Here is a 10,476-nt window from a genome sequence, read left to right as displayed (position 1 = left end):
AGATCCTATCCAAGAAATGACAGAGAGTACAGTCAGAAAGTAGATCCTATCCAAGAAATGACAGAGAGTGCAGTCAGGATGTAGGTCCTATCCACAAAATCGCAGGGAGTAGAGTCAGAAAGTAGATCCTATCCAAGAATTGACAGAGTACAGTGAGGAAGTAGACCATATCGAAGAAACGACAGAGCGTGCAGCCAGGAAGTTGATCCCATCCAAGAAATGACAGAGGGTACAGTCAGGAAGTAGATCATATCCAGGGAATGACAGAAAGTGCAGTAAGGAAGTAGATCCTATCCAAGAAATGATAGAGAGTAGAGTCAGGAAGCAAATCCTATCCAAGAAATGACCGAGAGTACAGTCAGAAAGTAGATCCTATCCAAGAAATGACAGAGAGTGCAGTCAGGAAGTAGATCCTATCCACAAAATGATAGAGAGTAGAGTCAGGAAGTAGATTATATTCAAGAAATGACAGAGAGTACAGTCCGGAAGTAGATCATATCCAAGAAATGACAGAGAGTAGAGTCAGGAAGTAGATCATATCCAAGAAATGACAGAGAGTAGAGTCAGGAAGTAGATCCTATCCAAGAAATGACAGAGAGTACAGTCAGGAATTTGAACCTACCCAAGGAATGACAGAGGGTACAGTCAGGAAGTAGATCCTATCCAAGAAATGACAGAGAGTACAGTCAGGAAGTAGATCCTATCCATGAAATGACAGAAAATACAGTCAGGAAGTAGATCCTATCGAAGAAATGACAGAGAGTAGAGTCAGGAAGTAGATCCTATCCAAGAAATGACGAAGAGTGCTCTCAGGAAGTTGATCCGAGCAACAGATTACAGAGAATACAATCAGGAAATTGACCGATCCAAGAAGTGACAGAGAGTGCAGTCAGGATGTGGACCTATCAAAGAAATGACAGAGAGTGCAGTCAAGAAGTAGATCCTATGTAACAAATGACAGAGAGTGCAGTCAGAAAGTGGATCCTATCCAAGAAATGACAGAGAGTACAGTCAGGAAGTAGATCATATCCAAAAATTACAGAGAGTGCAGTCAGGAAGTAGATTCTATCCAACAAATAACAGGGAGTACAGTCAGGAAGTAGATCCTATCCAAGAAATAATAGATTAGAGTCAGGAAGTTGATCCGACCAAGAAATGACAGAGAGTACAGTCAAGAAGTAGATCCTATGTAACAAATGACAGAGAGTACAGTCAGAAAGTGGATCCTATCCAAGAAATGACAGAGGGTACAGTCAGGAGGTAGATCATATCCATGAAATGACAGAAAGTGCAGTCAGGAAGTGGATCCTATCCAAGAAATGACAGAGAGTGCAGTCAGAAAGTAGATCCTATTCAAGAAATGACAGAGGGTACAGTCAGGAGGTAGATCATATCCAGGGAATGACAGAGAGTGCAGTCAGGAAGTGGATCCTATCCAAGAAATGACAGAGAATGCAGTCAGGAAGTAGATCCTATCCACGAAATGATGGGGTAGAGTCAGGAAGTAGATCATATCGAAGAAATGACAGAGAGTACAGTCAGGAAGTAGATCCTATCCAAGAAATGACAGAAAGTGCAGTCAGGAAGTAGATTCTATCCAGAAATGAGAGTGCAGTCAGGAAGTAGATCCTATCCATGAAATGGCAGAAAGTGCAGTCAGGAAGTAGATCCTATCCAAGAAATGACAGAGAGTGCAGTCAGGATGTAGGTCCTATCCACAAAATTGCGGAGAGTACAGTCAGAAAGTAGATCCTATCCAAGAATTGACAGAGTACAGTGAGGAAGTAGACCATATCGAAGAAACGACAGAGCGTGCAGCCAGGAAGTTGATCCCATCCAAGAAATGACAGACGGTACAGTCAGGAAGTAGATCATATCCAGGGAATGACAGAGAGTGCAGTAAGGAAGTAGATCCTATCCAAGAAATGACAGAGAGCAGAGTCAGGAAGTAGATCCTATCCAAGAAATGACATAGAGTACAGTCAGGAAGTTGAATCTATCCAAGAAATGACAGAGAGTACAGTGAGGAAGTAGATCCTATCCAAGAAATGATACAGAGTGCCGTCAGGAAGTAGATCCTATCCAAGAAATGACAGAGAGTAGAGTCAGGAAGGAGATCCTAGCCACGAAATGACAAAGAGTGCTCTCAGGAAGTTGATCAGACCAACAAATTACAGAGAATACAATCAGGAAGTAGACCTATCCAAGAAATGACAAAGAGTGCTCTCAGGAAGTTGATCCGAGCAACAGATTACAGAGAATACAATCAGGAAGTAGACCGATCCAAGAAGTGACAGAGAGTGCAGTCAGGAAGTGGACGTATCAAAGAAATGACAGAGAGTGCAGTCAAGAAGTAGATCCTATGTAACAAATGACAGAGAGTACAGTCAGAAAGTGGATCCTATCCAAGAAATGACAGAGAGTACAGTCAGGAAGTAGATCATATCCAAGAAATAATAGAGTAGAGTCAGAAAGTTGATCCGACCAAGAAATGACGGAGAGTACAGTCAAGAAGTAGATCACATCCAAGAAATGACAAACCGTGCAGTCAGGAAGTAGATCCTATCCACGAAATGACAGAGAGTACAGTCAGAAAGTAGATCCTATCCAAGAATTGACAGAGTACAGTGAGGAAGTGGATCATATCCAAGAAATGACAGAGCGTGCAGCAAGGAAGTAGATCCTATTCAAGAAATGACAGTGGGTACAGTCAGGAGGTAGATCATATCCAGGGAATGACAGAGAGTGCAGTAAGGAAGTAGATCCTATCCAAGAAATGACAGAGAGCAGAGTCAGGAAGTAGATCCTATCCAAGAAATGACATAGAGTACAGTCAGGAAGTTGAATCTATCCAAGAAATGACAGAGAGTACAGTGAGGAAGTAGATCCTATCCAAGAAATGATACAGAGTGCCGTCAGGAAGTAGATCCTATCCAAGAAATGACAGAGAGTAGAGTCAGGAAGGAGATCCTATCCACGAAATGACAAAGAGTGCTCTCAGGAAGTTGATCAGACCAACAAATTACAGTGAATACAATCAGGAAGTAGACCTATCCAAGAAATGACAAAGAGTGCTCTCAGGAAGTTGATCCGAGCAACAGATTACAGAGAATACAATCAGGAAGTAGACCGATGCAAGAAGTGACAGAGAGTGCAGTCAGGAAGTGGACGTATCAAAGAAATGACAGAGAGTGCAGTCAAGAAGTAGATCCTATGTAACAAATGACAGAGAGTACAGTCAGAAAGTGGATCCTATCCAAGAAATGACAGAGAGTACAGTCAGGAAGTAGATCATATCCAAGAAATAATAGAGTAGAGTCAGAAAGTTGATCCGACCAAGAAATGACGGAGAGTACAGTCAAGAAGTAGATCACATCCAAGAAATGACAAACCGTGCAGTCAGGAAGTAGATCCTATCCACGAAATGACAGAGAGTACAGTCAGAAAGTAGATCCTATCCAAGAATTGACAGAGTACAGTGAGGAAGAGGATCATATCCAAGAAATGACAGAGGGTACAGTCAGGAGGTAGATCATATCCAGGGAATGACAGAGAGTGCAGTCAGGAAGTGGATCCTATCCAAGAAATGACAGAGAGTAGAGTCAGGAAGTAGATCCTATCCAAGAAATGACAGAGAGTGCAGTCAAGAAGTAGATCCGATGTAACAAATGACAGAGAGTGCAGTCAGAAAGTGGATCCTATCCAAGAAATGACAGAGAGTGCAGTCAGGAAGTAGATCCTATCCAATAAATGACAGAGAGTGCAGTCAGAAAGTGGATCCTATCCAAGAAATGACAGAGAGTGCAGTCAGGAAGTAGATCCTATCCAATAAATGACAGAGAGTACAGTCAGGAAGTAGATCCTATCCAAGAAATAATAGAGTAAAGTCAGGAAGTTGATCCGACCAAGAAATGACAGAGTACAGTCAAGATGTAGATCCTGTGTAACAAATGACAGAGAGTACAGTCAGGAACTGGATCCTATCCAAGAAATGACAGAGAGTGCAATCAGGAAGTAGATCCTATCCAATAAATGACAGAGAGTGCAGTCAGAAAGTGGATCCTATCCAAGAAATGACAGAGAGTGCAGTCAGGAAGTAGATCCTATCCAATAAATGACAGAGAGTACAGTCAGGAAGTAGATCCTATCCAAGAAATAATAGAGTAAAGTCAGGAAGTTGATCCGACCAAGAAATGACAGAGTACAGTCAAGATGTAGATCCTGTGTAACAAATGACAGAGAGTACAGTCAGGAACTGGATCCTATCCAAGAAATGACAGAGTATAGTCAGAAAGTAGATCATATCCAAGAAATGACAGAGAGTGCAGTCAGGAAGTCGATCACATCCAAGAAATGACAGACCGTACAGCCAGGAAGCAGATCGTATCCATGAAATGACAGAAAGTGCAGTCAGGAAGTAGATCCTATCCACACAATGATAGAGAGTAGAGTCAGGAAGCAGATTCTGTCCAAGAGATGACCGAGAGTACAGTCAGAAAGTAGATCCTATCCAAGAAATGACAGAGAGTGCAGTCAGGAAGTAGATCCTATCCAAGAAATGACAGAGAGTGCAGTCAGGAAGTAGATCCTATCCAATAAATGAAAGAGAGTACAGTCAGGAAGTATATCCTATCCAAGAAATAATAGAGTAGAGTCAGGAAGTTGATCCGACCAAGAAATGACAGAGAGTACAGTCAAGAAGTAGATCCTATGTAACAAATGACAGAGAGTACAGTCAGGAAGTGGATCCTATCCAAGAAATGACAGAGAGTGCAGTCAGGAAGTAGATCACATCCAAGAAATGACAGACCGTACAGCCAGGAAGCAGATCGTATCCATGAAATGACAGAAAGTGCAGTCAGGAAGTAGATCCTATCCACACAATGATAGAGAGTAGAGTCAGGAAGCAGATCCTATCCAAGAAATGACCGAGAGTACAGTCAGAAAGTAGATCCTATCCAAGAAATGACAGAGAGTGCAGTCAGGAAGTAGATCCTATCCACAAAATGATAGAGAGTAGAGTCAGGAAGTAGATTATATTCAAGAAATGACAGAGAGTACAGTCAGGAAGTAGATCATATCCAAGAAATGACAGAGAGTAGAGTCAGGAAGTAGATCATATCCAAGAAATGACAGAGAGTAGAGTCAGGAAGTAGATCCTATCCAAGAAATGACAGAGAGTACAGTCAGGAATTTGAACCTACCCAAGGAATGACAGAGGGTACAGTCAGGAAGTAGATCCTATCCAAGAAATGACAGAGAGTACAGTCAGGAAGTAGATCCTATCCATGAAATGACAGAAAATACAGTCAGGAAGTAGATCCTATCGAAGAAATGACAGAGAGTAGAGTCAGGAAGTAGATCCTATCCAAGAAATGAGGAAGAGTGCTCTCAGGAAGTTGATCCGAGCAACAGATTACAGAGAATACAATCAGGAAATTGACCGATCCAAGAAGTGACAGAAAGTGCAGTCAGGAAGTGGATCCTATCCAAGAAATGACAGAGAGTGCAGTCAGAAAGTAGATCCTATTCAAGAAATGACAGAGGGTACAGTCAGGAGGTAGATCATATCCAGGGAATGACAGAGAGTGCAGTCAGGAAGTGGATCCTATCCAAGAAATGACAGAGAATGCAGTCAGGAAGTAGATCCTATCCACGAAATGATAGGGTAGAGTCAGGAAGTAGATCATATCCAAGAAATGACAGAGAGTACAGTCAGGAAGTAGATCCTATCCAAGAAATGACAGAAAGTGCAGTCAGGAAGTAGATTCTATCCAGAAATGAGAGTGCAGTCAGGAAGTAGATCCCATCCATGAAATGGCAGAAAGTGCAGTCAGAAAGTAGATCCTATCCAAGAAATGACAGAGAGTGCAGTCAGGATGTAGGTCCTATCCACAAAATCGCGGAGAGTACAGTCAGAAGTAGATCCTATCCAAGAATTGACAGAGTACAGTGAGGAAGTAGACCATATCGAAGAAACGACAGAGCGTGCAGCCAGGAAGTTGATCCCATCCAAGAAATGACAGAGGGTACAGTCAGGAAGTAGATCATATCCAGGGAATGACAGAGAGTGCAGTAAGGAAGTAGATCCTATCCAAGAAATGACAGAGAGCAGAGTCAGGAAGTAGATCCTATCCAAGAAATGACATAGAGTACAGTCAGGAAGTTGAATCTATCCAAGAAATGACAGAGAGTACAGTGAGGAAGTAGATCCTATCCAAGAAATGATACAGAGTGCCGTCAGGAAGTAGATCCTATCCAAGAAATGACAGAGAGTGCAGTCAGGAAGGAGATCCTATCCACGAAATGACAAAGAGTGCTCTCAGGAAGTTGATCAGACCAACAAATTACAGAGAATACAATCAGGAAGTAGACCTATCCAAGAAATGACAAAGAGTGCAGTCAGGAAGTGGACGTATCAAAGAAATGACAGAGAGTGCAGTCAAGAAGTAGATCCAATGTAACAAATGACAGAGAGTACAGTCAGAAAGTGGATCCTATCCAAGAAATGACAGAGAGTACAGTCAGGAAGTAGGTCATATCCAAGAAATGACAAACCGTGCAGTCAGGAAGTAGATCCTATCCACGAAATGACAGAGAGTACAGTCAGAAAGTAGATCCTATCCAAGAATTGACAGATTACAGTGAGGAAGTGGATCATATCCAAGAAATGACAGAGGGTACAGTCAGGAGGTAGATCATATCCAGGGAATGACAGAGAGTGCAGTCAGGAAGTGGATCCTATCCAAGAAATGACAGAGAATGCAGTCAGGAAGTAGATCCTGTCCAGGAAATGATAGGGTAGAGTCAGGAAGTAGATACTATCCAAGAAATGACAGAGAGTGCAATCAGGAAGTAGATCATATCGAAGAAATGATAGAGAGTGCGTTCGGAAGTGGATCCTATCCATGAAATGACAGAAAGTGCAGTCAGGAAGTAGATCCTATCCAAGAACTGACAGAAAGTGCAGTCAGGAAGTAGATTATATCCAGAAATGAGAGTGCAGTCAGGAAGTAGATCCTATCCATGAAATGGCAGAAAGTGCAGTCTGGAAGTAGATGCGATCCAAGAAATGACAGAGAGAAAAGTCAGGAAGTAGATGCGATCCAAGAAATGACAGAGAGTGCAGTCAGGTAGTAGGTCCCATCCACAAAATCACAGAGAGTACAGTCAGAAAGTAGATCCTATCCAAGAATTGACAGAGTACAGTGAGGAAGTTGACCATATCCAAGAAATGACAGAGCGTGCAGCCAGGAAGTTGATCCCATCCAAGAAATGTCAGAGGGTACAGTCAGGAAGTAGATCATATCCAGGGAATGACAGAGAGTGCAGTAAGGAAGTAGATCCTCTCCAAGAAATGACAGAGAGTAGAGTCAGGAAGTAGATCCTACCCAAGAAATGACAGAGAGTGCAGTCAGGAAGTTGAATCTATCCAAGAAATGACAGAGAGTACAGACAGGAAGTAGATCCTATCCAAGAAATGAAACAGAGTGCCGTCAGGAAGTAGATCCGATCCAAGAAATGAAACAGAGTGCCGTCAGGAAGTAGATCCGATCCAAGAAATGACAGAGAGTACAGTCAGGAAGTTGAATCTATCCAAGAAATGACAGAGAGTGCAGTAAGGAAGTAGATTATTTTCCAAGAAATGAAAGAGAGTACAGTGAGGAAGAAGATCCTATCCAAGAAATGATAGAGAGTGCAGTCAGGAAGGAGATCCTATCCAAGAAATGACAGAGAGTAGAGTCAGGAAGTAGATCCTATCCACGAAATGACAAAGAGTGCTCTCAGGAAGTTGATCAGACCAACAAATTACAGAGAATACAATCAAGAAGTCGACCTATCCAAGAAATGACAGAGAGTACAGTCAGGAAGTAGATCCGATCCAAGAAATAAGAGAGTAGAGTCAGAAAGTTGGTCCGACCAAGAAATGACTGAGAGTGCAGTCAAGAAGTAGATCACATCCACGAAATGACAGACCGTGCAGTCAGGAAGTAGATCCTATCCACGAAATGACAGAGAGTACAGTCAGAAAGTAGATCCTATCCAAGAATTGACAGAGTACAGTGAGGAAGTGGATCATATCCAAGAAATGACAGAGCGTGCAGCAAGGAAGTAGATCCTATTCAAGAAATGACAGTGGGTACAGTCAGGAGGTAGATCATATCCAGGAAATGACAGAGAGTGCAGTCAGGAAGTGGATCCCATCCAAGAAATGATAGGGTAGAGTCAGGAAGTAGATCCGATCCAAGAAATGACAGAGAGTGCAATCAGGAAGTAGATCATATCGAAGAAATGACAGAGAGTACAGTCAGGAAGCAGATTCTATCCAAGAAATGACAGAGAGAAAAGTCAGGAAGTAGATGCGATCCAAGAAATGATAGAGAGTAGAGTCAGGAAGTCGATCCTATCCAAGAAATGACAGAGAGTACAGTCAGAAAGTAGATCCTATCCAAGAATTGACAGAGTACAGTGAGGAAGTGGACCATATCCAAGAAATGACAGAGCCAGGAAGTTGATCCCATCCAAGAAATGTCAGAGGGTACAGTCAGGAAGTAGATCATATCCAGTGAATGACAGAGAGTGCAGTAAGGAAGTAGATCCTATCCAAGAAATGACAGAGAGTAGAGTCAGGAAGTAGATCCTATCCAAGAAATGACAGAGAGTGCCGTCAGAAAGTAGATCCCATCCAAGAAATGTCAGAGGGTACAGTCAGGAAGTAGATCATATCCAGGGAATGACAGAGAGTGCAGCAAGGAAGGAGATCCTATCCAAGAAATGAAAGAGAGTACAGTGAGGAAGAAGATCCGATCCAAGAAATGAAAGAGAGTACAGTCAGGAAGGAGATCCTATCCACGAAATGACAAAGAGTGCTCTCAGGAAGTTGATCAGACCAACAAATTACAGAGAATACAATCAGGAAGTAGACCTATCCAAGAAATGACAGAGAGCACAGTCAGGAAGTAGGTCCTATCCAGGGAATGACAGAGAGTTCAGTCAGGAAGTAGATCCTATCCAAGAAATGACAGAGAGTGCAGTCAGGAAGTTGATCTTATCCAAGAAATGATAGAGAGTGCAGTCAGGAAGTAGATCCTATCCATGAAATGACAGAGAGTGCAGTCAGGAAGTTGATCTTATCCAAGAAATGATAGAGAGTGCAGTCAGGAAGTAGATCCTATCCAAGAAATGACAGAGAGTGCAGTCAGGAAGTTGATCTTATCCAAGAAATGATAGAGAGTGCAGTCAGGAAGTAGATCCTATCCATGAAATGGCAGAAAGTGCAGTCTGGAAGTAGATGCGATCCAAGAAATGACAGAGAGTACAGTCAGGAAGTAGATTCTATCCAAGAAATGACAGAGAGAAAAGTCAGGAAGTAGATGCGATCCAAGAAATGATAGAGAGTCGAGTCAGGAAGTAGATCCTATCCAAGAAATGACAGAGAGTACAGTCAGAAAGTAGATCCTATCCAAGAAATGACAGAGAGTGCAGTCAGGAAGTCGGTCCCATCCACAAAATCACAGAGAGTACAGTCAGAAAGTAGATCCTATCCAAGAATTGACAGAGTACAGTGAGGAAGTAGACCATATCCAAGAAATGACAGAGCGTGCAGCCAGGAAGTTGATCCCATCCAAGAAATGTCAGAGGGTACAGCCAGGAAGTAGATCATATCCAGGGAATGACAGAGAGTGCAGGAAGGAAGTAGATCCTATCCAAGAAATGACAGAGAGTACAGTCAGGAAGTAGATCCTATCCAAGAAATGACAGAGAGTGCAGTCAAGAAGTTGAATCTATCCAAGAAATGACAGAGAGTACAGACAGGAAGTAGATCCTATCCAAGAAATGAAACAGAGTGCCGTCAGGAAGTAGATCCGATCCAAGAAATGACAGAGAGTACAGTCAGGAAGTTGAATCTATCCAAGAAATGACAGAGAGTGCAGTAAGGAAGTAGATTATTTTCCAATAAATGAAAGAGAGTACAGTGAGGAAGAAGATCCTATCCAAGAAATGATAGAGAGTACAGTCAGGAAGGAGATCCTATCCAAGAAATGACAGAGAGTAGAGTCAGGAAGGAGATCCTATCCAAGAAATGACAGAGAGTAGAGTCAGGAAGGAGATCCTATCCACGAAATGACAAAGAGTGCTCTCAGGAAGTTGATCAGACCAACAAATTACAGAGAATACAGTCAGGAAGTAGATCCGAACCAAGAAATAATAGAGTAGAGTCAGAAAGTTGATCCGACCAAGAAATGACAGAGAGTGCAGTCAAGAAGTAGATCCTATCCACGAAATGACAGAGAGTACAGTCAGAAAGTAGATCCTATCCAAGAATTGACAGAGTACAGTGAGGAAGTGGATCATATCCAAGAAATGACAGAGCGTGCAGCAAGGAAGTAGATCCTATTCAAGAAATGACAGTGGGTACAGTCAGGAGGTAGATCATATCCAGGAAATGACACAGAGTGCAGTCAGGAAGTGGAT

The sequence above is a fragment of the Heptranchias perlo genome, chromosome X (genome assembly GCF_035084215.1).
Source record: "Heptranchias perlo isolate sHepPer1 chromosome X, sHepPer1.hap1, whole genome shotgun sequence".
In the NCBI taxonomy this organism is placed as follows: domain Eukaryota; kingdom Metazoa; phylum Chordata; class Chondrichthyes; order Hexanchiformes; family Hexanchidae; genus Heptranchias; species Heptranchias perlo.
This window is presented reverse-complemented; position numbering follows the sequence as displayed.